The following is a 26,459-nucleotide window of genomic DNA, read 5'->3' on the forward strand; positions in this document are numbered from 1 at the left end:
TCATCCACTTTAGGAGGAAGAAAACAATCAGATTTGTCCCCAGTTGCACATTTCTGTTTGGATATGGATTTTGTATTTTCTCCTGGCTGAATAGTAGCTGTGACTCAAAGTTTACTGTGTCCATCACTGTGAGAAGCAAAGAGAAGTGGAAGTTTGAAAGTGAAAAACAAAGTCAAAATAAGGAGACAATATATCCGAAGTGAAACAGAACATGCCCACCTGTTCTCTCTGGTCTGCATGGACTACTGTGGTCTGCAATTGGTTTATTTTATATGGTGAAATGGGATATTGGGAAGAAATTCCTCCCTGGGAAGGTGAAACCTCTCAGGTTTCCCAGAGAAGCTGAGGCTGCCCCGTTCCTGGAAGTGTCCAAGGCCAGGTTGGATGGAACTTGGATCAACCTGGATTAGCGGAAGATTTCCCATGTCAGGGGGTGGAAGGAAATTATCTTTAAGGTCCTTTCCAACCCAAACCATTCTGGGATCCTGTGTGAGATAAATACATTACAGTATTTCTCACATATGGAAAAAGAATTGAGTGGACAATTTCTCTTTAATTCTTCTTCAATTAGCACCGTGCAATCCATACCCACATTACCTCTTGTTCACAGCTGTCTCAGGCCCAACCAGGACAATGTACATCTGCTTCCAAAGTAAAAAACCACAGAATTGTGGATTCATTAAGGCTGGAAAAGACCTCCAGAATCATCCAGTCCAACCTTTGACTGAGCACCACCATCCTCACTAAGCCATGTAATAAAGTGCCACCTCAACTAATTTTTAGAGCACTTTCAGAGATGTTGACTCCAGCATTTCCCTGGACAGCCTGTTCCAGTTCCTAACCAATCTTTCCATGAAAAAAAATTTTCAGGATATCCAACCTGAACTGCCCCTGGAGAAACTTGAGGTTATTCCCCATAGACAATAGGAACAGGAATAGGAATTATAGGAATTATGTCATTTACCTCCTATCCATTGTTACTGTAGATTTTACACTACATTTATTTACACAGAGAAATTGTACCATGAGCAGCTCCACAGATACCAGCAGAGGAGTAACAGAATAAGTCCCTAAAAAACCCAGTGAATTGGCATTAATGTAGAAAGAAAAAAAAAAAAAAGACCTGAAGTATTTTTCTTCTTCAGAACTGTTGGACTGAAACAATTCAGGTCCATTTAACAGCTGAATTCGTCAGTGGAAAAGAAGGATTCTCTAGGGATGAGGTCCTTTTTCTTTTCTCACAGACAATATTTAATTTAGAAATTTAGCCCCAAACAACAAACCATTAAGAGGCAAAAAGCTTTTGATGCTGGTTGAGTAACTGGTCCTCAACCCAAGCTGAAAGTTTATTTCAACAAAAGGAGTTGATTGTTTTGGGTTCATTTAACCCAAGAGAGTTTTTATCCTGCCTTCATTGTTCCACTTTATCACCTGAACAAGTGCAAAGAAAGAGACGAAAAACAATTGATGAACCTTTTACACACAACCTGAATTTGTAATACAAGCTGGAAACCACTGAAGTCTGAGCCCTTACTGCCCTAGGTCTTACCTGCAATCAGCAGAAGGGTTTTGGAAAGATTAGTGACTGTTTCTGTTTTTGTTTTGGATGACTGCAGCAGGGTCAGGCACTCTCTGTTTTGTTAAATCCAAGGAGAGACCAATCCCCCAGCCAAATTATCCGGTTTTCTTCCCCACCTTGCTCAATGGCACAGCCATAAAAAATTCACAGCCACTAATGACCTGCTTGGCCCCAGCTTTATTATCTAATTTGGAAGTCATCTCTTTTATTTTACTTTTTAATGGCCTGGTTTTATCAAAGTGTGCAAAAGGGGGAAGTTGGAGGCAGAGCCACACACCCATAAAACTGAACTTTATTGGAGAAATTATTAAACTGATTTTATCTCAACTCAGGAGTTTTGTCACTTTTATCCTTTCAATTCTCTCTTCTATTCACTGGGGGGGATGACTGAGCATCTCTGGGGTTAAAACACAGCAGTTTTATGAAAATTACATGATAATTTTTAAAGGCATCAATTTTAGCAGCCTCATCTTCTGCAGGATGATGGAGGAGAGAGAACAAATTCAGATTCCCTTCAATCCACAAGTTTTGTGAGGGAGCTGAAGTGTTCACACTTAGCAATAATTAAAGAGGGGCGTTTGGATTTCTTAGAGTGTTTGTTAACATTTTTATATATCTCATATTACAACTTATCTGTTGTATTACTGATAACAGTCTTGAATGTGAGTCTACTGCCACTTAATTACCAGATGTTAATAAACTAATCATGGAATCCTAGAGTGCTTTGGGTTGGAAAAGACCTTTCACAAGGATGTGCAGTGACAGGACAAGTGAGAACGGCTCTAGATCTGAAAGAGAGCAGATTTAGGAGGAATGTTGGGAAGAAATTATTCCCTGTGAGGGTGGTGAGGCCCTCGCACAGGTTGCCCAAAGAAGCTGTGGCTGCCCCATCCCTGGAAATGTCCAAGACCAGGTTGGATGGGGCTTGGAGCAACCTGGGATAGTGAAAGATGCCCCTGACCATGGCAGAAAGCTGGAATGAGATGATCTTGTTTCCAACACAAATCATTACATGATTCCACAAACAGGGCAACTCCCTGTTCCAAACCAGCAAACCAGCAGGAATTTTATCCCAAATCAGCAGGAATAATTGCAAAACTCTGGTTTGGAGTATCCCTGAGCCGGAGGGCAGCACAGCTCCACATAAATGTAGGAAAATCCAAATTCAGTTGGTTTTGTGAGTTTTTTTTTGACAAGTGCTTAATCATGGATTCATCCATCATTGATGGATTCATCCATCCATGGGATTCTTCCATCTGTGGCATGGGATGGGATGGGATGGGATGGGATGGGATGGGATGGGATGGGATGGGATGGGATGGGATGGGATGGGATGGGATGGGATGGGATGGGATGGGATGGGATGGGATGGGATGGGATGGGTGGTTTCTGTGGGCTTGCAAGTCCTTAAGCAGGTTGCTCTGGTGGGTACAGAGAGCTGAGAAGTTCTGACAAAGCAGCAGAAACAGGAATCAGGACCATGCCAAGGCATCTCTTCCCAGTGAGACCATCAGGCGGAAGAGATTCTGCTCTACTTTCAAAGTTGCTCTCTACAGCTCCTCCATTTTCCAGTTTTCTCTGTCTTCCAGCTCTTCCCCTCCAGCAGCACTAACAGCATCCACAGGTAATGATTCACTGAGAGGTCATTTTCCTATTTTGGTTTCTCCATCACCCTCTGGCCACTGAGGGTCTGCAGGGTGACAACTGTGGCCCCTGGTGCTCTCCTAGGTGCCACTGTCTTACCTTGGAGTAGCCATAAAACCTGGGATTGACAGCAAGGTTGCAAATTAAAAAGAGTGGCATAAGAAAAGCCCACGGGGTCATGATGTCTCCTGGCTTTTCAGGAGCTGCCTCTGCAGTTTATCCAGAAGGAAAAATTATAAAAACTCAAAGGAGATATGCAGAGGGGAAAAATCCCTGTGCAGACAGAGCCAAGCTCCTCAGATCCATTGCAGCTCCCTTCTCCAGGCATCCATGGGGAACATTTGTTTCCCATTTAACATCATCGTTGACATTTCATTGTCACAAACCTCCCAGATGCCTTGCTCTTTCAGAGAAACATTGATGGAGGCTGAGAGATTATTTGCATCCCTGGAGTTTTTAGACTGGGAAAGAGGCTTTTGGGCAAGTTTGATGTGATTTTTCTCCCCTATTCTCTCCAACATGTGGAAGGATGTTTTCTTTTCCTCATGGCAGTTAAAAGTTCCCTCATAATTGATCAGTTAGAACTTACTTAGGCTAAATCCTGACTAAATCCCAAATTTTGCAGACACCAATATTTGGAATCAAATTGCATTTTCCCTCACAGCTGCTTTTCCTAACCTATCTTTGCAATGCAGGGGCCCTCTGTACTGATCCAGGACACTGAGATGCATTTAAGAGTTATGCTTTTTTCCATATTCCTAAAAGGAATGTGCAAACAGAAATAAAAATTAAAGTCTCAGACTCTCATGGGCTTTCCTGACACTTTGTGGTCCCTTTGTTTTCCATCTTGGACACAAGACTTTGTCATCTTTGCATCACATTTCATACAATGATTACGCGTCCTTGATATAACATCTCCAGTTATTCAGTTGGATTGGTGGCAGTTAAAACCAGTTCTATATCTCATGGAATATTTATCTTCTTTTTTAATAGTTTTTTTATTTTAAAAATCCCATAATTTTCAAGTGAACAAAGTAGAAAACAACTCTACAATCAGGAACTAAGAGAAAAGAGAACATTTTAGGCTCCATGAAAGAGAGACACCTTGGGCTTCAAAAACCGATTTGTAGACATCTGCCAAGAGAAAAATCTCTTTAGGACAGAGAGAAGTTTGACTGCAACTGAGACAGGTCCTGTTCACCTGCCTACATTTCCATATAGACGTCTAGGAACTCCATGTCCTTTTTTTAGCATTTCCACAGATGGGAAGCTAAGACCTCATTTCTCACTGGAGAATGTTGTTGGTCATGGAATGGTTTGCACCTTGGTTCTGCATAATATTGGAGCTCCTGCTCCCAGGAATATTCAGCAGGAATTACATGGAGAATGAATGGAGAATGGGCAGATGTGGCAGCAGAGACAAGACTTTTGGAGAGGCATCTTTGACCTTTTGGGATCCAGAGCCCAAAATGTGTGAGACAGAGGCAACTGGAGCAGTTTCCCAAGAAATGGAGAGCGGCTTCTTTGGAGGGGCTGGTGTCACCCACCTTTGATGTCACAAAGACAAGAGAAAGGAGATCTGAATGGGAATCTTCTTCAGGAAGGAGGAGAAACAAAAAACAATCCAGTGCCCAGATTGCGGGAGGTGCAAGTTCTTCACCCTTGGTCCAATTAACCCAGCGAAAGTGGGTCTGCAATGCTTGAGGAAAAGTTTTTCAGGAGCCACTTGGAGACTGGATTTGCTGTGGTAATTCACACTTGTCAAAGAGGAAAAAAGGAAAGGGCTCCAACTTAAAATGCCCCAAAATCCAGATCAAAAATTTGCAAACATAAATCCTGGATGCTTCAACTAGTGCAGCCTCCCACTCCTGAGAAAAACAGAGAAGAAAAAACCCCTCAATAATTCTCCAAACTTCTGAGACAGGGAAATATTTTCATTTGCTCATTGATTGCTACCATTAACTTCAGAAAAGAGCAATTGCTCTTCTATTAGTAAGCAACAATAACAACAACAACAACAAAATTATAAATAGGTTTATCTTTATTTTCAGCACTAAAAAGTGAGACTGAAAACCATTACATTACTCCAGGCAGGGAAATGAAGCCCAGCAAAGTGCTATAGTTACAATGTCCTGGGATGGAGGCTAAAATATCCATCTTTCCCCACAAAATATTTTTACTCTGTGGTTAGGGCATTGCAGGTTGTGAAATGGATTCTCCAAGCCCACATTTTCATGGCTACACCATTAATAAGACCCATAGTAAGTGGTTTTATTCCAGTTTGGCTCTTTCCAAAATTATCCTGCAGTGAGTCTTAAAAAAAAAAAACAGAATGTGGTTTGGTTCCTGCCACAGCATTCTGCAAAATAAATTTCCATGGACACGTGGAAAGCCCGGATACAAAGGTGTTAATCTGCAGCTTCAAGAAAGAACAATTTCCTTCGGAAAACTAATGGAGTTGTTTAGTAATTGTGAACAATTCCTGCAGCAATGGAAATGTCAGCTATTATGTATTCTTGTTATTTCCCACAGGCATTTCCCTTGACTGATATTCCCATGGCTGAATAAAATGTTCCAACCCATTATCCAGGGGATTTTACCTAAGTGTTTTTCTCAAACAATCCCCTCTACCTTTGTGAACAAGTGACTTCTCACACTCATGTTGTGACTAATGAGTAAAAAAATAGATTAAAACCCACCTAAAACACAGATTTCAGGTAGCTGCCCATGGAAAATAGAAATTGTTGGAAAAGGCAAAAAATATCCCAAGAAGTTCTTCAGGGATTGCTCCCAAATCTGAGGTTATTTTCTGCAGGTCGGTCAAGGCAAATATTATACATCTCCTTCTTCCCAGAATCACAGATTCAAAAGGAAAAGTATAAAAATGACATGCACAAAGTCACAATTTCCCAGGACATCTCTCCCAGCAGCCAGAGAGACTCAGATTCCTCCACTCAATATCCTACAAAATACAACAGAGATTCTATGCAGACACCAAGAGCTGAAAAAGGAGCAACAGGTTCTTTTAAGTTCCTAAAATATTGAAATATTCTACCATAAATTTTAAGGTGTTTTGTTTGATCCAAGGATGATTGTGAGCTTGGAAAATTGTGTTTAATTTCATCCCAAACCAGAATGTTGTAAATCCATGGGCTGAAGCAGAAGGATGGCCACAGGTACAAACCTGACCATCGCTGGCATGAGAGGTGGCAGGAGATGGTTTTGTTGAACCTTGAAATCCTCTAATATGAATCCACATATTTTTATGGCAACACAGCTGAAAAACAGGGTGTGATTTCATGGGGGAATTTTTCACATAGAATTAAATGGAGATTATGTGGGGCTTTTCTTGGCTCCTCTTTTCCCCCTTTCTAAAGGAAGCGACCGTTCCCTGACAGGGATTTTGTTGAAAGTCCTGATTCCTTTCCCAGAGATTTTGGGTGTTGACACAAACCAAGGTCACACCCAGTGCTGCCTCCTGGCTCCAGAAATCATGGAATGGAATCCAGAGTGGTTTTGGTTGGAAGGGATCTTAAAGATCATGGAATTCCACCCCCTGTCACGGGCAGGGACACCTTCCACTATCCCAGGTGGCTCCAAGCCCCATCCGGCCTGGACTTGGACACTTCCAGGGATGGGGACTCCACAAACTCTCTCGGCAATTTGTGCCAGGACCTCATCACCCTCACAGAGAAGAATTCTTCCAAAATCCCATCTGAACCTTCTCTCTTCCATCTTAAAGCCATTCCCTGTGTCCTGCCATTCCATCCCTTATCCAAATTCCCTCTCCAGCTCTCCTGGAGCCCCTTCAGGCGCTGGAAGAGGCTTTAAGGCCTCCCTGGAAGCTTCTCCAGGCTGAACACCCCCAGCTCCCAAACTGAGGGGCTCCAGGAGAGTTTACCTCCATTTTCTAAACCCATAAATCAATTAATTGCTGTCCAAATTAATTTCTATGTATTTTTCAACTCACCCATGGAAGCACAAAGCAGATGTTTCAGTAAGAAAGGAGTCAGCACTGATTAATACCCTAAAATGTGAAGGGAAAGTGTGAGGAGATGTCAGAATTTCACTGCGTGGTTTTTCAGGTGGAAAATCATTACTGAGAATATCACAATAACTTTCTTCCCTTCAAACCTAAACTTTATAAAATTTAAATTATATATTGGGGGGGGAGAAAAGTAAAAGTTAAACATGATAATGATATTGTTTCTGACTTGTCATTCTTTATCAGGCAATTAAGTACAATGTGACATTTTCCTGACAAAGTAGCTCTGTACAGCTGTGTCTTCCTCCAGACAAAACATAAAGCAAATTAGAATGTGTGCATCCATAAATCTCCATGGCTGCAGCTGTAGCAGGGGAGGGAAGAGGGGGAGGAAGGAATGATGATGCATGGAGTTATTTCCTGCAGATCAGTATCATCTCCACTTTCATTTACCTTTTGTTTTCTTTTCTTTTGATTGAGATCCTTGATTAAAAAATTTGGAGCATTGTGTTATCCCCTAATAGCTCTTGGTTTAAGATTTCAGTCCATGGAAGTTTCTAGGAATCTCAGAATTTCCTGGATTTGGGAGCAGCCCCTGTTCCATCCTGAAACTGATGGGCAAACCAAGACCCTCAGGAACAAAACAATTTGCTTAAAACCAGAATTTTGACATCAATACCCACACGGAGACACCTCAAGTACATCCTTCAGCCCCAAGGAGAGATTAGCTAAATATGAATCCCTTTCTAGATACAACCCAGGTTTGTGCATCCAAGTCCAGTCCATTAATCCCAAATCCATCCTCCCATCTGCTCCAGATGGATGTGTTGGCTGCTCCCCATTCACCAGCCAAGCTCTGGGCCTTGGCAAGCCCAGACTTTCTGCTAAGTTGGGTTTTTCCTGGTACAGGAGCCGCCACTCTCTGGCCAGAATTGTTTGCAAACCTTAAAGCTGGAAGTGAGGAGATTCCAGGCCTCCCCTGGGTCTGTTTTCCTGGAGCAAAGCTGATGAGCCGTTTCCCTGTGTGGCTGGCAAAGCCTCTGCCTGCTGTGTTTACATAAATCACAATAAATCTCACTCAGGCAACGAGCCATGCGCAAAGAGAAATCACCGCCAGACGCTCCTGCAGACGAGGACGCTGAAGAAACCCTAATTCAGCCACCAGCTCCCACAGCCCCAGATTTTGTGCAGGAAAACTCCGGATAATGGAGCCCAGGAGATGTGGGAGGGACAAGGTTTGGAGATTTGTAGCCACAATTGCAGGTCAGAGAGCGCTCAGAGCTGGAAGGTTTGGTGTTCCTCACTTACAAGACAAGATTCTGAATTTTATCCTATCAAGGACCCAAAATAAATTATTTTTTCCAAGAGTTTACCAGTTAAAGGACTAAAAAGTGCCTTAAAATTAGGATTAGTAGATGACTGTGGATACAATGAGTTTGGAGGGATCAAGCCCAGATTCACCAGAGCAGCATGGAGTTGATTGGAGCTGGAATGGGGACTGAAGACTTGGTGCAGAATTTAATCTTCACTGTGATCCTTTTACTTTAAAAAACCCCCAAAACCATATCCTTTTACTTTTAAAAAAAGCCCAAAACCATATCTTGGGATATCAAGCCCAAACCAGATCTTGGCATCAATGACAGCCCAAACCCAAGATAGTTTTGGGCTGTCATTGATCCTAAGAAATCCAGAGCTCCTCTCATGGGATCCAGTGACAGGATGGGAAGGGAAGAATAAATAAATACAGGAAAAATAAAAAGGAGCTAAGTCCAAAGTGGTAATAAACCTTTTTCAGAAAGTATCCCAGTGAATTTTGGTTTTCCACAGAAAAATAAAGATTCAGATATAATAATCCCAAAACTTCTGGATTTATATGAATTTTTAGACTATACTAATTTTTAGAATATATGAATTGCTGAGCCTGTTTCATCTCTGTATGGCAAATTTAATTCCACTGCTTACAGCAATGTGTTTTCCCTCAGTTTAAAGCAGTGCTGGGGAAGGAGAAACATGCTCTGAATTAATCTCAGGCATAAACTGATGGCAAGTTGAGAGAGAGGGGAGGGTGGTCCCAGAGGGTAAAGGACTCAATTTCTCCAGATGTAGCTCTAAATAATTAATATCTTGTTCCAGGTCCCCGCTAATCCAGCACTGCTGCAGGACTCGTGCTTTCTATTGCTGTTAAATGTGTTACAAATGCTCTGCATGAGTAAGCCCGGCTCACCAAGGGCCTGATCTAAGCTCAGCTCATCTCTTGGCTGTGTTTGTCATCCTCATGACAAGACAAAGAGAGGCATCCTCTTGCTTTCCATGAGCTTTGGGAGAAAAAATAGAAAATGATGCTGTTTAGCTGTTTGTTTTTGAAAAACCTGTTATTTCCAGCACAGAAAAACAGTAAAATAAAAGTGCTGCTTTCTAGTGACAATCCAAATTAATAGGACACAACAAATTTCATGGGGTTTGGACAGTGGGACATGAAAAACAGGAATTTATTCAAGCCAAAGAAAATAAGATTGAAGGGATGACAAAGGTTGGAGTGAGTACTGCTGAAAACAGAAATTAACAGCAATTGGAGTTCTCAGTGTGGATGTTGCCTTGTCCCCTCTTGATTTTGTCAAATAGATGCCTAACATATTTAAATGTTTAAAAATCATGGAATAACTTGAGTTGGAAGGGACCCACAAGGATCATCGAGCCCAGCTCCTGGTCCTGCACCTCAAGGATCACACCATGAACCCTTTGTGCTGACAAATGAGTCAATAAATTGTTCAGTTTTATATTTATTTTATTTTATTTTATTTTATTTTATTTTATTTTATTTTATTTTATTTTATTTTATTTTATTTTATTTTATTTTATTTTATTTTATTTTATTTTATTTTATTTTATTTTATTTTACTGATTCCATTTTTCTTTCTGCCTCTTGGGTAGAAATGGAAGCATCAAACACCAGGCTGTCCATGCCTGCTCCAAGGAATCCAGGCTACTTGAGCTGGATGTTCAACACCCATCCCAGAGCTCTTTCCATTTTATAACTTCAGTCCTTTCTGGGTTTAAACGAAATTTAATCAGAAAGAATCCTTTCTCCCAGCTCCAGCTCCTGGAAATGTGGCATTCCTTACAATTCTCATAGCGGCCTGTGGTGACTGAGGTGGGAAATGTGTTTTTTGGGGTTTTTGGACCTTCCTGGTCTGAATGTCATTGCAGAGAACATTGCACTGTTACAAATAATGTGGATTTTATAACAATAAATTACATTTTTGTTTTGCAGAATAAAGATAAGCAAAGATAATGCAAATCCAGAGGAGTTGTGAGGGAGAGGAGAACTTTCTGCTCAGGTCAAGTAGTTCAAGAAGGGATTTTTGGGTTTGTCCTATGCAGGGCAAGGAGCTGCACTTGATGATCCTTGTGGGTCTCTTCCAAGTCAGGATATTTTAAGATTCTATGATTCTATTTAGGGGTCTTAGTGATATCACAGGAGGATTCCCAGCATCCCAATACCATTCCAGAGGGGTGTGGGTCTCCCTGAGCCCTGTACAGATATTTCAGATACCCTCAGGCACCTTTCAGACATCTTTACCTGAGGAAGAACCCCACTTATCCAGCATCTGGATGTTACAGATCCTAATCCTTCAGCAGACATTAACACAGCTATGAAACACAAGATAAGACACTCTTATCTCTGTGCTCTCCTTCCCCTCACAAACCAGAGAGATCTCCACGCCTTCCCATAACCCCTCCTTTGCCTTCTTCCCTGAAATCCATGAGGGCTTTATGAAGAATACAGAATTTCTCCACAGGAGCTCAGAGATCTTTAATCTCTTCTGAACATTTTAATCTCTAATTTTTTCATCGATGGAAATCAATCTCTTCGAGGATTCAGTTTTCTCGTTTTTATTAAAGTGAAGTAAATTTTGAAATTCAAATTATTTCTCACTTACAGATGAGAAGAGGATGGTACTTAGCACACAAAAGACAGCTTTGAGGTTTCACTTCTACCCCACAGACCAAGTCACAGCAGTGAACATATTCATTCATGCCTCAGTTTCCCTCTTTGGGATCACATCCACATATCCTATGAGCCTGGAGCAACAGGAAAAGGGGGAATGGCTTCAAAATGAAAGAGAATAAGGTTAGATGGGATATTAGGAACAAATTACTCCCTGTGAGGGTAGTGAGATTTTGCCCCGAGGAGCTGTGGCTGTTCCATCCCTGGAAATGTTTAAGGCCAGGTTGGATGGGGCTTGGAGCAACCTGGGATAGTGGAAGATTTCCCTGGGGCTAGAACTGGATGATCTTTAAGGTTTCATTCCACACAAACCATTCCATTCACAGAATTGCAACATTTCTGGACCCTTTTCCCAGAGAAGTCTTTGCCAGGGATAACGGGTGATGTCTGATTACATCATCCTGTCTGATGATGACGTAAGAAGTGACATCAATGATCCACAGGCTGGGGCTTTCTTTTCACCAAGCCCATCTGAAGTACAATCATGTGGAAATTTTCCATCTCAAACAAAATGTCCAGAGAAATCCATCTCATTTCTCCTTTCTGGAATTCCACCAGCAGCAACCACCAGTTGCTCAGTGACAAAGCACAGTTGGATTTTGCACATTTCTCTCCAATCTTACTTTGTGTCAGCTCCAATTTTCATGGTTAAAAACATCTGTCAAACCTGCTAATTAACCACAAGCTTAAAAATCCTCCGGAAATATTTCTACAGAATGGTTTTAAACTAAAAGAGGGTAAATTTAAATTAGATACAAGGAAGAAATCCTTCCTTGAGAGGGTGGTGAGGCCCTGGCACATGTTGTCCAGAGAAGCTGTGACTGCCCCATTTCTGGAATTGTCCAAGGCCAGGCTGGACAAGGCTTGGAGCAACCTGGGACAGTGGGAGATGTCCCTGTCCATGGCAAGGGGGTGGAATAGGATCATCCCTAAGGTTTCTTCCAACCCAAACCATTCCATGATTCCACGTTATTCAAGGTGTGTAAATCTATGTTTTCTCAGGGATGATCAACAGTGCCTGAACCAAGGATTTCACCCTAAAAATAACTAAAATTCAGCTCATCCCAATGAAGATCTTCACTCCCCATTGCCTCCAGCCAGTTTGTCCACGCTCCTATAAAAATTCCCAGCACTCTTCCAAAGTGCAAAGCACTAGACCTCTTCCATATATCAATATTCCATAAATCAATTTTCCTCGCTCCTCAATCATTTTTGTTTCAGATGCATCTTTGTCCAGTTTGACATCAGAATCAATGTAGATATAAAAGTGATAAATCATCTGCTTTGTTGGAAATGGCAACTTCAGCACAGGGAACAGCCCTGCCGAGGAATACTTGGAAAAAACAGAGGTACAGAGAGGAAATGTTTGCAGTCATGAGGGCAGAACTGGCATTACTTTATCCTTGACAAGTTCTTTTCACATGTTAATGATATCAGAGAGTGCCTTTTACACAGCACCTTCCGTGCTGCCTTTCCATCATTTATTTGAAGGGATAAAAAGAAAAAAAAAAAAAAAAGGAAAAGAAAACGACTTTCATGTGACCCTGCAGTGATAAATTGGAATGCATAAAGCTCATGGAAGAGAAAACAAACAAGCAAACAAACCAGTCTTGAGCTTACACAAAAATGTGGTTTATTTTCCGGAGATTTTATGGAAAAACAAATAAATTTCCATTTCAAAGTTTTGGAGTTTCGGTTGGAAAAAAAAGACAAGCTGGGGTTTTTTGGGTGACTTAATTATAAACAATAGGAGGAAAAAATAAAAATCAACAATAAAAATCAACAAAAAATCAAAGACAGATATTGGGTGTTTTTAAAAATACAAATATTGAATTCAAGGCCACTTCTTCCTCAGCAACACATTTCCAAAATCACACAGAGGGAAATCCCAAACTCCACAATTATTTCTGGAACATGTTACAAACATTTATCATATTTTGAGGGCAATGAGTGCATGCCAAGGGCTCCACTCAGTTACTCACAGAAGACGTTTTGTGGCATTTGGGATGCTCTGGGATATTAAACACATCCACACAGGACTGGAAACCTGGAGTTACTCGCATCCTTCCAGAGCAAGAGACGTGTTTGGAAGTACCAGATTACCAGAAATACCAGAATCTGAGAAGTCTTAGATGGCAGCAGAAGGAAAGGGACATAAAGAGGAAAGGGAGATAAATAACAGTAAGGGGGGTAGTGGGATTTAAACCCCATCCAAACAAACATCTGCTGTGGGATAAGATATTGGAACAACCTCATCCTTCTCCCACAGTGGGCCAGAGCCAGTTCCTTTGGAAAGGTGCCCACCTTTTCCAGGAGTTGAGGTGGACACATCCCTGTGGAGCAAAATCTGGGTTTCACTCTTCCCCACACTTTGTGATTTTTTGGTGTCGTAGGTGAGATGGAGACAATACAAAGCAACACACTCCATTTTCAGAAAGCTTCAAACTGTTTTTATTATAGCATGCCTGGTTTGTATTCCTACAAAAGAATAAAAAGCATGCATTTTACATTCTTACAAGACTCATAAGTTCACACTTTACTCATTGGACTAGAGACAAACAAGGTGCTTATTGGAATAGGCAGTTGCATGTTTCTCTTATTTATCTTTCTTTCTTACTTGGTTTCTATGTCAATGACCTTGGTAGAAAATTCTTTCACGGGTAAACATGATCTTCTTATCAAACTTCTCTCTGGCTCACAGAAGTTGCTGTAAAACCTCCGTCCACATTGTGGCGTCTAAGGGTATCCACAAGACCTAGAGCTCACCTGATCCGTGGCTAGAAGTCATCTGCAATTTCCCAGAGCATCTCCAAAGCTTCCAAATGGATTTGTGAGGCCATCAATCCATGATTTTATTCATATCAACCCCTCCTAGCTTGGTAGCTTTGACTGGAATTTGACTGGAAGTCTTCCCTTCAGACAGCTAAATCTGGGTGAGATGAATCCTAATTATCCTGGCCTTGTTCCTGCTTTAATTTTGACATCTCCATCATTATGTAATAATAACCTTTCCAGAGTGCTTTTGGCTATGGGAAATATTCTCCAGCCCAACTGCTACAGTTTCATTTTGGGAACAGTTCCCTTCACGTTCAATCAGCTGCTGCATTTTTTTAAATGTGAAAATATTCATCGCTCCAGCACTTGTATGAAAAAGAATTGGAGGCATCTAAGTACAGGAGATTTCAGTTTTTCAGAGCTGGTGGCATTAAATACAATCAGGAAAGTTTGTCCAGCCAAAATCTGTGTGAAGTGTGAACATTTCACTGTTATCAGACAGGTTGTTAAATGACCTTTAAGTTCTCCTTTCTCCCTTTTCCCCAGCAACGCACTTTTAACTTTGCATAGGCTCCTGAATCAAAATCTCTCCAATAATTACATTTTCCAGCTCCTGTGCACTTGTCCCCAGATGACTCCTACGTAAAGCCTCCTAACTGCAGGAGCTTGGGTGGTTGCAGCCACTCAGACTGAGAGAAAAGATTGCTCAGGAGGTGAGGAATGACCTGAGGGCACTGGTTCTGCACAGAGAAGGGGATAAGAGCTGACTTTTCACACAATAAAATTATTGCCCTTTCCTCTTTGGCTCCAGCTCTTGCTGTTCCCATAACCCCAACCTTTTCCTTCATTATCCATGACAATAGCTTCCAATCCATGGGGGGTTTCTCCAGTTGAGGGAATTTTCACAGCCTCCTTTCCAAGACAAAGCTGCCCCTGTAAGACATAAAATAGGTCCTAGAAGTCCTAAAGTTGGTGTGAGGAACAAGTCCTCAGTATTTCTCAGCTCCACCTCTCATGACACCTGGGGTTACCAGCTTCCAACAGCTTCATGGCATCCATGGAATAAATGAAAAAACATAAATAACTAAAACAGAAAAAACCTAAAATAAACTAAAACCAACCTTTTCCTTCATTTTCCATGACAATAGCTTCCAAATCTATAGGGGGTTTCTCCAGTTGAGGGAATTTTCACAGCCCCCTTTCCAAGACAATGTTGCCTCTGTAAGACATAAAATATGTCCTAAAAGTCCAAAAGTTGCTGTGAGGAACAAGTCCTGAGCATTTTCCAGCTCCACCCTTCATGACCCTGGGGTTACCAGCTTCCAACAGCTTCATGGCATCCATGGAATTAACCAAAAACCAGAAATAAACTAAAATTCCGTGACATCCATGGAATTAACCAAAAAACAGAAATAAACTAATACAGAAGAAAACTAAAACTAAAACCAACCTTTTCCTTAATTTTCCATGACAGTAGCTTTCAAATCCATGGGGGGTTTCTCCAGTTGAGTAACTCAGGGAATTTTCACAGACCCCTTTCCAAAACAAAGCTGTTTCTGTAAGACATTAAATAAGTTCTAAAAGTCCTAAAGTTGGTGTGAGGAACAATTCTCAGCATTTCCCAGCTCCACCTCTCATGACACCTGGGGTTACCAGCTTCCAACAGCTTCATGGCATCCATGGAATAAACCAAAAACCAGAAATAAACCAAAATTTCAAGACATCCATGAATTAACCAAAAAACAGAATAAACTACTAAAGTAAGTTTATTCCCTGCCATCACTGTGGCTTCTGCTCTTTTTTTCCTTTTTCTCTTGATCTGCTCATCCCAAGCAGATTTTGAGAGGAGGGAAGTGACACCGCAGGGATGTGTGAGGTCAAGGAATATTTCAGAATAAAAAAGAGCTGGATCTCCTATTTTTTCAGGACATGAGATATTAACCTTTCATCACCACCAGCACAAAGGCTTCAGGAAGATCAAGGGACTGAAAATAGACAGAGAATTATCCCCTCAAAGGAAACTGAACTGGTTAATGCTCAGGAGAACAACAATACCATCATCCCAAATAGGGAACCCAGTGAGTTGTAGGCTAAGAAGGCATAAGATCAACAGCATTCATTATGGGATGCAGAAAAAAAAATAATTGGGGACTTTATAAACTTATTCTGAAGTGGTTTTAATGGCAGTGTCTGAATATATCAGGGTTGTTGAGAAAAAGGTGTTGGAACCCTGGATGCTGAGAATTTACAACTTTCTGTGCTTAAAGGCACAGATCCACAAGAGAAAACTGACCTGAGGCTGAGGAGAAGACTTCAAAAATTGATTGATAGCACTGAAATTATGAGTGTGTAGTTGGTTAGAAGTGTGTAATATCACAGGGTTGAAAATGTGTAATATCACAGGGTTGAAAACTTAGTTTGGGGTTCTAGAATATAGAAATAAATATGAAGCAAGATAGAGGTTTAAGAGCGGAGGCAAGTTGTTCTTCTTTACCTTCTTCCTCCTTCTTCATAGGTTTGGGTGATGTTTTGTAATTAGACAGAAAAGTCTGCATTGTGGGCTTCCAGGGATCAGTTATTGGGTTAAAAGGGAAAATAATCTAGGTGTCATTTCTTAATTGGATATTTTAGTCTTAAAACACCTTGTAATAAGAGATAGTTAGCCATTTTTTGCCTTAGTAATGAAAGGCTGCAAAACTCATGGTTGTGAGGCTGTTTCACTGATAAGAAATAATAAATACCTGAATCTGAACATGATCTACTGTCTCAAGTGCCTTTAGTCCCAACCTTGAGAAACTGATAAAAAGGGGTTGGGACTCTCCTCACAGACAATAAGAAAAGGACAAGGGGAAATGGCCTCAAGCTGTGCCAGGGGAGGTTTATTTGGATATTAAGAAAATATTCGTCCCCCAGAGGATGTTTGGGCACTGGAACTGCTACCCAGGGAATGGTCACACCCGCAAGGCTGCCAGAGCTTGTTTGGACAATGCTCCCAGGCAAAGGGTGGGATTTTTGGGGTGTCCTGTGCAGGGCGAGGAGTTGGACTTGATCCTTGGAGGTTTCTTCCAACATGGGATATTTTATGATTCTTTTGAAGCATCAGGGTTCAAAAGTTCAGGTGGCAGCAAGGGGGAATACTTGAGGGTTTGAAGACCTGCTCCTGCACAGTCCATCCAAGCCTGGAAAAACCCATGGAGTGTGTGTGAGTATTCCTGGAGTAACTTCAGTCCTCGTCAGCTCAGAGGAGGAACAGCATCAGTCCATTGGAGCTTTTCATGTTTCTGGGAGTGCTGTGCATTTAAATGGATGTTATTTCTGTGGATGGCATTGGTTTGTGTTTCCTGTCTCTATTGATCTGTGTGACTGGCCATGGATATGCAGATAAATTGGCATATAAATATAAAATAAAACATACTGGGGGCTCCCAGCTGGAAAATGTGCTCGGTTTTCCTGCTGGCTGCACCTGGGGACATGGAGCTACAGCAGCAGCTCATATATTGGGTTATTGGATTTAACAACCACTAACAGATCATAACAGACATCAGGGACAGTGAGAGTGCTTGTACCAGGCTGGGGAGAAAAAGCAAAATAAAACAAGCCAACAACAAAAAAAAAAAATCAGTTCTGGTACAAGCAGAAAATGCTTGTTCAGTAGTCAAGCAATCCCTCGTGACCTGCTCTTGTTTTTTCTTGTAGATTTGATTCCCTCAGCTCCAGCTGGGAGACAATTCCATGATCTTCCTGTTCTTAATATTTCTTACATGTATTCCTTTTTCTTTTTTTTTTTTTTTTAATTCTTTTTCATTCTTTTATTTCCTCTATGCCAACACTGTCTGTCTGCCACATGGTGGGATTTTTGGGACTGTCCATGGTCCTTGTGGTCCCTTGAAACTCAGGATATTTAATGATTCTGTGATACATTGATGCCTTCTTTATCTTGGGGTTCTGCATGTGCTGCCTAGAAAAAAATAAAAAAAAGAAAATTTGTGCTGCAAGGGGTTTGGATGTTATTTCAAAGCTGTATTAAAGAAATCTCCTCATAGCCTGCAATTTTCTAACCTGCCCCAGGTCTCTTCTCATAAAAGAGGTTCCCTTAATGGCTTTTCTCTGCTCACAGGAGCGTTGAGCTTTTCTTTCAGGTGGGATCTTATCAGCAGAAAAGCAGGAATATCTCCTAATTTCTTCTGGAAACACCTCCCCAAACCCTCTCCAGGCCTGTGCTCAGATCTCATTTCCTCTGACTGTTCCAGTGACTGAGCCCTGATATCTGAGTTATTTTTAATATTTTCCCAATTGCCCCAGTTCCCTCCCAGCTCCATTCCCTTACAGCTCCTGTTGATGGCTGTATTTTACAAAGTGGCACAACCCTTCTGCTGTGATATTTTCATCCTCTCCAAAGTGACATTTCCCAGCTTTAGCACAGAAGCCTGGCTCTGTTAGCAGCAGGCTGTTGAATCCCTCTGTTCCTTATCTCACAAAATGAGGAGCCTAATGAGGCTGGAGCTGTTCTCTCACTAAATTGTCAGATATTCAAAGCGAAACCCATTTTTTCCCCCAGGGGAATATTCTCTGTCTTGATTGAATTGATGCCTTTGCATGGTGTTTTCATCCCAATTTAGCTACAGCAGGGGAGAGATTAGACAACATTCCTGTTTCAAAAAGGGATTCCAGAAAGGGTTTTCAGGGAAAACAGAAGAGCAGGAGCTCTGTCAATTTAACTCCCATACAAAAAGCAGGGACACCATGCTAAAGTCCAAAGAAAAGTTGCGCTCAAAAAGGGTGGAAAATTACACCAGAATCTGCAAGGGTAGGTTTAGACTGGATATTAGGAAAAAATTCTCCCCTGAGAGGGCACAGGTTGCCCAGAGAAGCTGTGGCTGCCGCATTCCTGTCCAAGGCCAGGTTGGAGAGGGCTTGGAGCAGCCTGGGATAGTGGAAAGTGTCCCTGGCAGATTTAGTTGGAACAAGATGACCTTCAAAAGTCTTTTCCAACTCAAACCATCCCACAATTCCATGATTTTCAGGCGAAATACACAGTGAGGATCACAAGCAGCACAATGACTAACATCTGACATGTTCTGTTGCATCCCAAAATTCCCTTTCCACTGCCTTTCCTGTGCTGCTCCCCACACCCCAGGCCACTTCCACACCCATTTTTCCTGCAGCACTGGAGCAGTTCCCACCTCGGTGCTTGTCAGAACCCAGGAAATTCCTCTGGCTGCCCTGGAGGACTCGAGCCCCTGCCCAGAGGGCTCAGAGACCTTGGCACAGAGCCCAAGACCCCTGTGCCTTTGATTTACCCCTTGGAAAAAACAACTGCCAACCTTATATGAAGAAATACAAGCCACGAAATTTTAAGTAGAATGATAGTGAATTTATCACAGGGCAGAAAAATAGATTTTTTTAGGGTTTTTAGAATGGGGGTTGATGGGGCAAGATGGAGGAATCAGGGCTTGTTCAGCCTTTCTCCTTCTTGGCCTCCATCTTCTGGGTGATGTTGGCACTTTTAGATTGGTCTAGAGTAGAAGCTCACTGTCTAACATAGGTGATAGGTATTGGAAAGTAATTGTAAACATTGTGCACGTAGTTTTTAGTATAAAAAGATAACACTGCCCTGTGGGCAGGCAGAGTGCTTCTGACTGTCTTGCTGAGCTGACCTTGGCTGGACAGGAGAAAGAATTTTATAGATAAGAAACAATAAACAGCCTTGAGACCGAGAAATTAAGAGCTCTGACTCCTTCTTCGACCACTGGGCTGGGAAAAGAGACTTTCTAATGCATCTCAGGGTCACTCTAAGCAGCTGGAGACCCCGAGAGGTGCTGCCCATCCCACCCCTCCCTGTGCTCTGCAGGGCTCACAGGGACATTTCACAGCACAGCTTGAAGCTGCTTTACCCCGACAGAGCCGATTCGTAAAGCACGGACCCCCCCTCCTGGCTACTAAGCCGAGTCAAAAAAATCCTGGATATCCATAATCATGAGGCTGTTTCCAAACAAGCAGCCATGCATGGGGTGATCAGGGCAAAGCAGCTCTCAGGAGCACAGAAGAACATCCCGAGAATTCAGGAGAGATGCTGGCAGAGCAGAAATTCCCCAATGCAGCGAGGAAATCACCCAGTCACAAAGGCAGTTTGTACTTTTGATTTTTCACCTTTTTTTTTTTTTTTTTTTTTTTTTTTTTTTTTTTTTTTTTTAACTGCTGCCTTAAAGAGAAAAAGGATGAGGAAGAGGGAAAACAGTAATGATTGTGACAGTGTTCACAGGGGTTTTCAGATGAGGGAAGAGACGAGGATTTGACTCCATATTTCAGAAGGCTTGATTTATTATTTTATGATATATATTACACTAAAACTATACTAAAAGAATAGAAGAAAAGGTTTCATCTCAGAAGGCTGGCTAAGCTAAGAATAGAAAGGAATGAATAACAAAGGTTTGTGGCAGGGACAGAGAGAGCCAGCTGTGCCGTGATTGGCCTTTAATTACAAACAAGCACATGAGACCAATCACAGATGCACCTGTTGCATTCCACAGCAGCAGATAAGCATTGTTTACATTTTGTTCCTGAGACTTCACAGCTTCTCAGGAGGAAAAAAAAAATCCCGAGGAAAGTATTTTCATGAAAAGATGTCTGCAACAAATGATGGCATTTCATAAAAGAGTAACTGATCACAACAGGCTGATCCATCCAGGATGGCAAAGGACAGGATGACAGCAATGTGGAGACAAGGAAATCTGTGTTTAGCATTGTTGATCATAATAGGAAGATGTCACCCTGCTAATGAGACATCTAAAGCGAAATTAAGATTTAAAATCTACACTCAGAGCAAAGCAAACAAAACTTTGATTTAGGTCCAGGCTTGGGAAATTTCATTATTTGAAATAAATCGTAGAATCATGGAATGGTTTCGTTTGGAAGGGACCTAAAAATCATTGAATTCCAACCCCTGCCATGAGCAGGGACACTTTCCCCTAGACCAAGTTGATCAGAGCCTCCTCTTTCTGGTCTTAATATGCAAATTATATATAGGATATCTGATAAATTAAATATTGCTTGATGATCCTTGAGGATCCCTTCCAACTCAGGGTCTTCTGTGATTCCATGATACTCAGTAGGATGTTCTTCCCACTTCCAGTAATCTCTGTGTGAAGAGATCCTGAGCCAGGGGCCTTATCTTCAAACTATAAAAATCAAAATTATTTTCCTTCCATGGATTTCCCCCATAGCTTTGCACACTCTGCAGCCAAGACCTCTACAGCTTCATAAAGCTTTGGGAAGAACCAAACTAATTTTGTTCTAAATTTGCCACCTTTGAACCCACAAGTTTTAAACTTGGTGATTATTTTTCCTCATCTGCTCTCTCCAGGCAAATAAATCGTTTTTAAAAACTTCTTTAATATCCTTTCTTAGTTCTCTTTTTTTCTGGGCTGAATGAGCTGAAGCCCCCTGCCCTGAGAGGAGTCCTCTGTGCATTGCTTCTGCTTGAAAAAAAAATGTTAATTTTTATTTTTTTCCTGGCTGGCAATGGCAGGTGATGGAAACAGCCACTTCCACTGCTGAAAAGGTGATAGGCAGCAAAAAAGCAAATTTGCAGCTATGAAAAATTTAGGATCAGTGTTCATTCTTCCTGGTTAAAATCAGCAACCAGAGCAGGTTTCCATCTCCTGGTTTTTTGCATTAACAGCAAACATTCCCACTGGTCCCAGCAAACAGGCTGGCATTGGGCTGCCACGTATTCTCACACATGTTTCAGGTGACCTGAAACAGGTCCCAGCTTTTCACTGTGGCTTGGGATAAGATGTGGCTTGATGGGGTCCTGATACAGGGAATTTTTTTTATTTTTTTGCCTTCAGTGAAGAAAACATTTGCCCCAATCAACACAAAGCAGAGCCTCGGTGCTGTTTTAGCAAGAAAATCACTTAATGAGGGGGACTCCCTGTCCGCACAGCTCCCCAGCCTGAGAGATGCGAGGTTTCCTGGTGGTAAGAGTTGCAAAAAAATCAGAAAATTTGTGCTCTGGCCCTTGCTTTGCACAGCATGAGGCACTGGAGCCATTTCTGTAGCATCATGACAGTCTCTGGATCGAAAACAAGAAAAGAGACAGCAGCAGATGTTATCGTTCCTCTTGTCTTGCTGTGTATCTGTACAATCTGTCCAAGTTCAGGGTTTGCCTGGCAGGTGCCTTCACACCTTGTAACGCCTCTGTCCCCTTGATCCCTTCACCACCTTCTCTCCACAAGCTGTGCATGGCCTTTGGATTGAGCTTTTTATATCAGATTTTTATCTTTAATCACTGCAATGGTGCCAGCTCCTTGTGTTGATCCAGCCCTGGGTTGTGCCCTCCTTGTTCTTCCACTCAACCAACTCATGATCTCCTCCCCAGTTCCATCCTCTCCAGTGTCTTTGGCTCTGGTGAGGAAGTTCAAATAATTATGGAGTAGTTTTGGTTGGAATGGACCTGCCAGGCCAGCTCATCCCCACTCCCTGCCATGGGCAGGGACAGCTTCCACTATCCCAGGTTGCTCCAATCCCATCCAACCTGGCCTTGGACACTTCCAGGGATGAGGCAGTCACAGCTCCTCTGGGAAATCTGTGCCAGGACCTCACCACCCTCACAGGGAAGAATTCCTTCCTAATTTCTAATCAAAAGTTATCTTTCATTAGTTTATTAGTTTTCCTGCTACCCCAGGCTCTTTTAAAAATCTCTCTCCATTTTTTTATCCAGCTCCTCCAGGTCCTGGAAAGCCACAATTAGTTCACCCCAAGGTTTCTCTTCTCCAGGCTGAACATTCCCAGTTCTCTCAGCCTTTCCTCTCAGCAGAGCTGCTCCATTCCTCCTTGGTGCCTCCTCTGGACTTGCTCCAGCAGCTCCATGTCCTTCCTGTGGAATCCAGAGCTGAATCCAGATGGGCTGTAACCCAGGCGCTGGTTTCCTCACCAGACCTAAGTGGATGTTGGCTCCTCCAACCTCACCTGAGCTCTGAACTCCCACCTCAGCCTCAAGTTCCCATCAGCCCAACTCCTATCCTGAAATTATTCCGCTCCATAAAGCCAAAATTCTTCCTATAAATTCAGCAGTTCTTCCTATAATTCAGTTGCAAACCCAGCCCCTGACCCTTGGACCAGAGCAGCTGAGCCATTCTGAGGTCTTTAAAAGGAATTTCTCTGTGCTCCAGAGGTGTTTGCTCCAGGATTTAGTGCCTCCAGCTGGCACTCAGCCTGTCCCAAGCTCAGCTGTGACAGTCACCCACACACCTGTGGCATCCCTCACTGCTATTCCCTAAAAAACACGGAGCTGGGATGCACAATCTCCCCCTGCCTGGCATGGAACTGCTGCTTCCACCATAACATTTTATCACTTTTTTCCTGACTCTGATACCCATTATGGTAATGGTGCAAATTACCTTAGAACTGACAATTCCTCCAGCCTAAGCTCATTCAGATTTTATATTTAAACCCTGTGCTATTCCCTGTGAGGATTACTGGGGTGGATCACGGCAGGCACTTCACAGGAACCTACACCTTCAAAAAGTCATTGAGGACAAGAAGAGACAATCACTGCCAAAGGCAATTTGAGGATTTCTAACAAAACACGCTGGGAAATGTGAACATTTTTTAAAGCAGGTGCAATTAATCACTGCAGGAAAGATGACACCTCGGAAAAGAGGGGTTATTTTGGATGCATAAATGAAAAATGTGGGCACCTTGGAAAGATGTGACAAGAGGTTATTGTTGTAAGTGCAGTAGTTATAGGCATAAGGTTCTGGTATGGGATTTACACACTGTGGGTAATGCTAGGACATTCCAGCTCCTCCTGGCTCCTCACTGCCAAGGAGGGAGAAAAAAAATAAACGACTGTGGTGGTGTTCACAGGGACAAGGGAAGAGATGAGAATCTTGACTCCATGTTTTAGAAGGCTGATTTATTATTGTATGACATATATTATATTAAAAGAAAATTATATACTAAAACTATACTAAAAGAATAGAAGAAAGGATTTCATCAGAAGGCTGGCAAGGAATAGAAAATAATGAAATTATAATAAAATCCTGTGACTGACCAGAGAGTCTGAGACATCTGGACTGTGATTGGCCATTAATTAAAAAGAACCACATGAGACCAATATGCACCCGTTGCATTCCACAGCAGCAAATAATAATTGTTTACATTTCCTTTCTGAGGCCTCTCAGCTTCTCAGGAGAAAAAAATCCTAGCAAAAGGATTTTTCATTAAATATGTCTGTGACAAAGGATCACAGAATCATTAAGCTGGGAAAAGATCTCCAGGATCCTCAGGTCCTAATTTTGACCAAACACCCATCATTCCTATGAAATCACAAAATGAAATGCCAGTTCTACTCAATTTTTGAGCTTTTTCAGGTGACTTTATCACTTCCCTTGGAAACATCTTCCATTGCTTAACCTCTCTTTCAGTGAGGATATTTTTCCAAAATCAAACCTGAAGCTCACCTGATGCAAGCTGAGGTTGATTCCTCTTGTTGCCTGGGAAAAAGACACCAATGCTCATCTTTCCACCACCTCCTTTCAGCTGGGAGCTGGGGAGGGCAATAAGGTTTTCCCTGAGCCTGTTTTTATCCAGACTGAGCAATCTGAGTATCCTCAGCTGCTCCTTGTAGGATTTATGTTCCAGACCCTCCACCAGCTTTGCTGTCCTTCTCCGAATACAAATTATGGTCACTTTAGGGCTTTGAGTTTAATATTCAGGGATGTCTTAAAAAATGCATCAACTCTTGTGCAGCTGCTCCAGTTTGGAGTCTTCAGGCTTCAAGTGCTATCAGTGGCAGTGCCAACCAAAAGAGGAAAACATCTCCCAAACAGCAACCCAGTCAGACACAATCCATTTTTACCTTGACCTCTTTTTGGGAACTCCTCAGTGAAACACTGGGATTTGCCAAGGTGGTGAATGGCTCAGATATTTAAACCTACATTTGTGTTTGGGATCATAAGCTTTTTCACAGGCCAATGTTTCTTTGAAGTAGTCCAACCAGGCTGAACAATTGGAGCCCTCAATCAGCAGTAACTTTGGCATTGCTTTCTATTAAAAGCAATATCCATATCCACAGACAGGGTTGAAAATGCATTTACATATCAATCCACATCCTCTTTTTCTCAAGGTTAGCAGAGAAAATGAAACCAATCAGTCCTGGTGCTGCTGTTTGTTTTATTAGAATTCATGGCTGACCTTATAATTTTTGTTACCCAAAAAGGCTGTGTTAAAACTGACAGTTCTATCAAAGGCAGATAAAATTCAGAGTACAGGAGTTTTAATCTGTATTTCCTTTTTTGTCCTCCACTAAACTGATTGAAAAGTGACATAGATCTTGTTTTCCTCCCTTCCATTTTACAAATATTTTATCTTCACAAAAGCTTACTGACTTTAGGAGAAGAGAATTCCGTGTTCTCAACTTGTCTGACCACCTGCCTCATCCAGGACACAGAAATCCACCAGCACTCCCTGCAAGGAAAGAGCCACAATGAAGAACTAAAATCTTGTTCCAGATGCATCTAAGACCAGCTTGGATGGGGTTTGGAGCAACATGGCCTAGGGAAAGGTATCCCTGCCCATGGTAGGGGTTTGGAATGAGATAATCTTGAAGGTCCCTTCCAACCCAGGCCATTCCATGAGTCTGTGGTCCTATGATGTGTTTTTTTCTCGCTCATTTGGATATTTCAGGTTGTTCCAAGTCCAAACCAATCTTCTCTTGAGCACTTCCTGTGATGAGGCAGCCAAAATTTCTCAGAGCAGCCTGTTTCAATGCCTGGCCACCCTCACATAAAGGATTTATTTCTAATATCTAATCTACCCTCTGTCAGATTGAAGTCACTGCTCCCTGTGCTGTCACTCCAAGCCCTTTCAAATAATCTCTCCCCCATCTTTCTTGGCTCCCTTCAGATTCCAGGCGGCCACAATTAGGTCATCCCAAAAGTTCTCTTCTGCAGGGTGAACAATCCCAACTCTCCTAGTCTTTCCTCCTGGTAGTTACTTCATCCCTCTGATCACCTTGGTGGCCTTCTCTGGACTCACCCCCACATCTCCATGTCCTTCCTGTGCTGGGGACCCCAGAGCTGGAGGCAGCTCTGCAGGTGGGTTCCTCTCAAGGCCGTGTCACCATCAGTCACCCTAGAGATGACAGAATCAATGAGGCTGGAAAAGACATTTGAGATCATCAAGCCATGACCCAACCCCACCTTGTGCACCAGGCCATGGCACTAAGTGCCACATCTGCTCTTTTCTTAAACACCTCCAGGGACAGAGGTCTAAATGTTGGCCAAAATGATGGTCACAGATTGGATCCACTGGCTGGTGGGGGAAATCCCAAATAAATGGCGGGGAGAAAACCCCAGGAAAACCCCAGAATACATCCTCTATTGGGTTTATATTCGCTCAGGTTTAGGTAGGAGCACCCTGGTACCTCCCCTGGGGTGAGGAGTTTTGGCTGAATGCTGGAA

Source organism: Melospiza melodia, chromosome 1 (genome assembly GCF_035770615.1).
Source record: "Melospiza melodia melodia isolate bMelMel2 chromosome 1, bMelMel2.pri, whole genome shotgun sequence".
Classification (NCBI taxonomy): Eukaryota; Metazoa; Chordata; class Aves; order Passeriformes; family Passerellidae; genus Melospiza; species Melospiza melodia.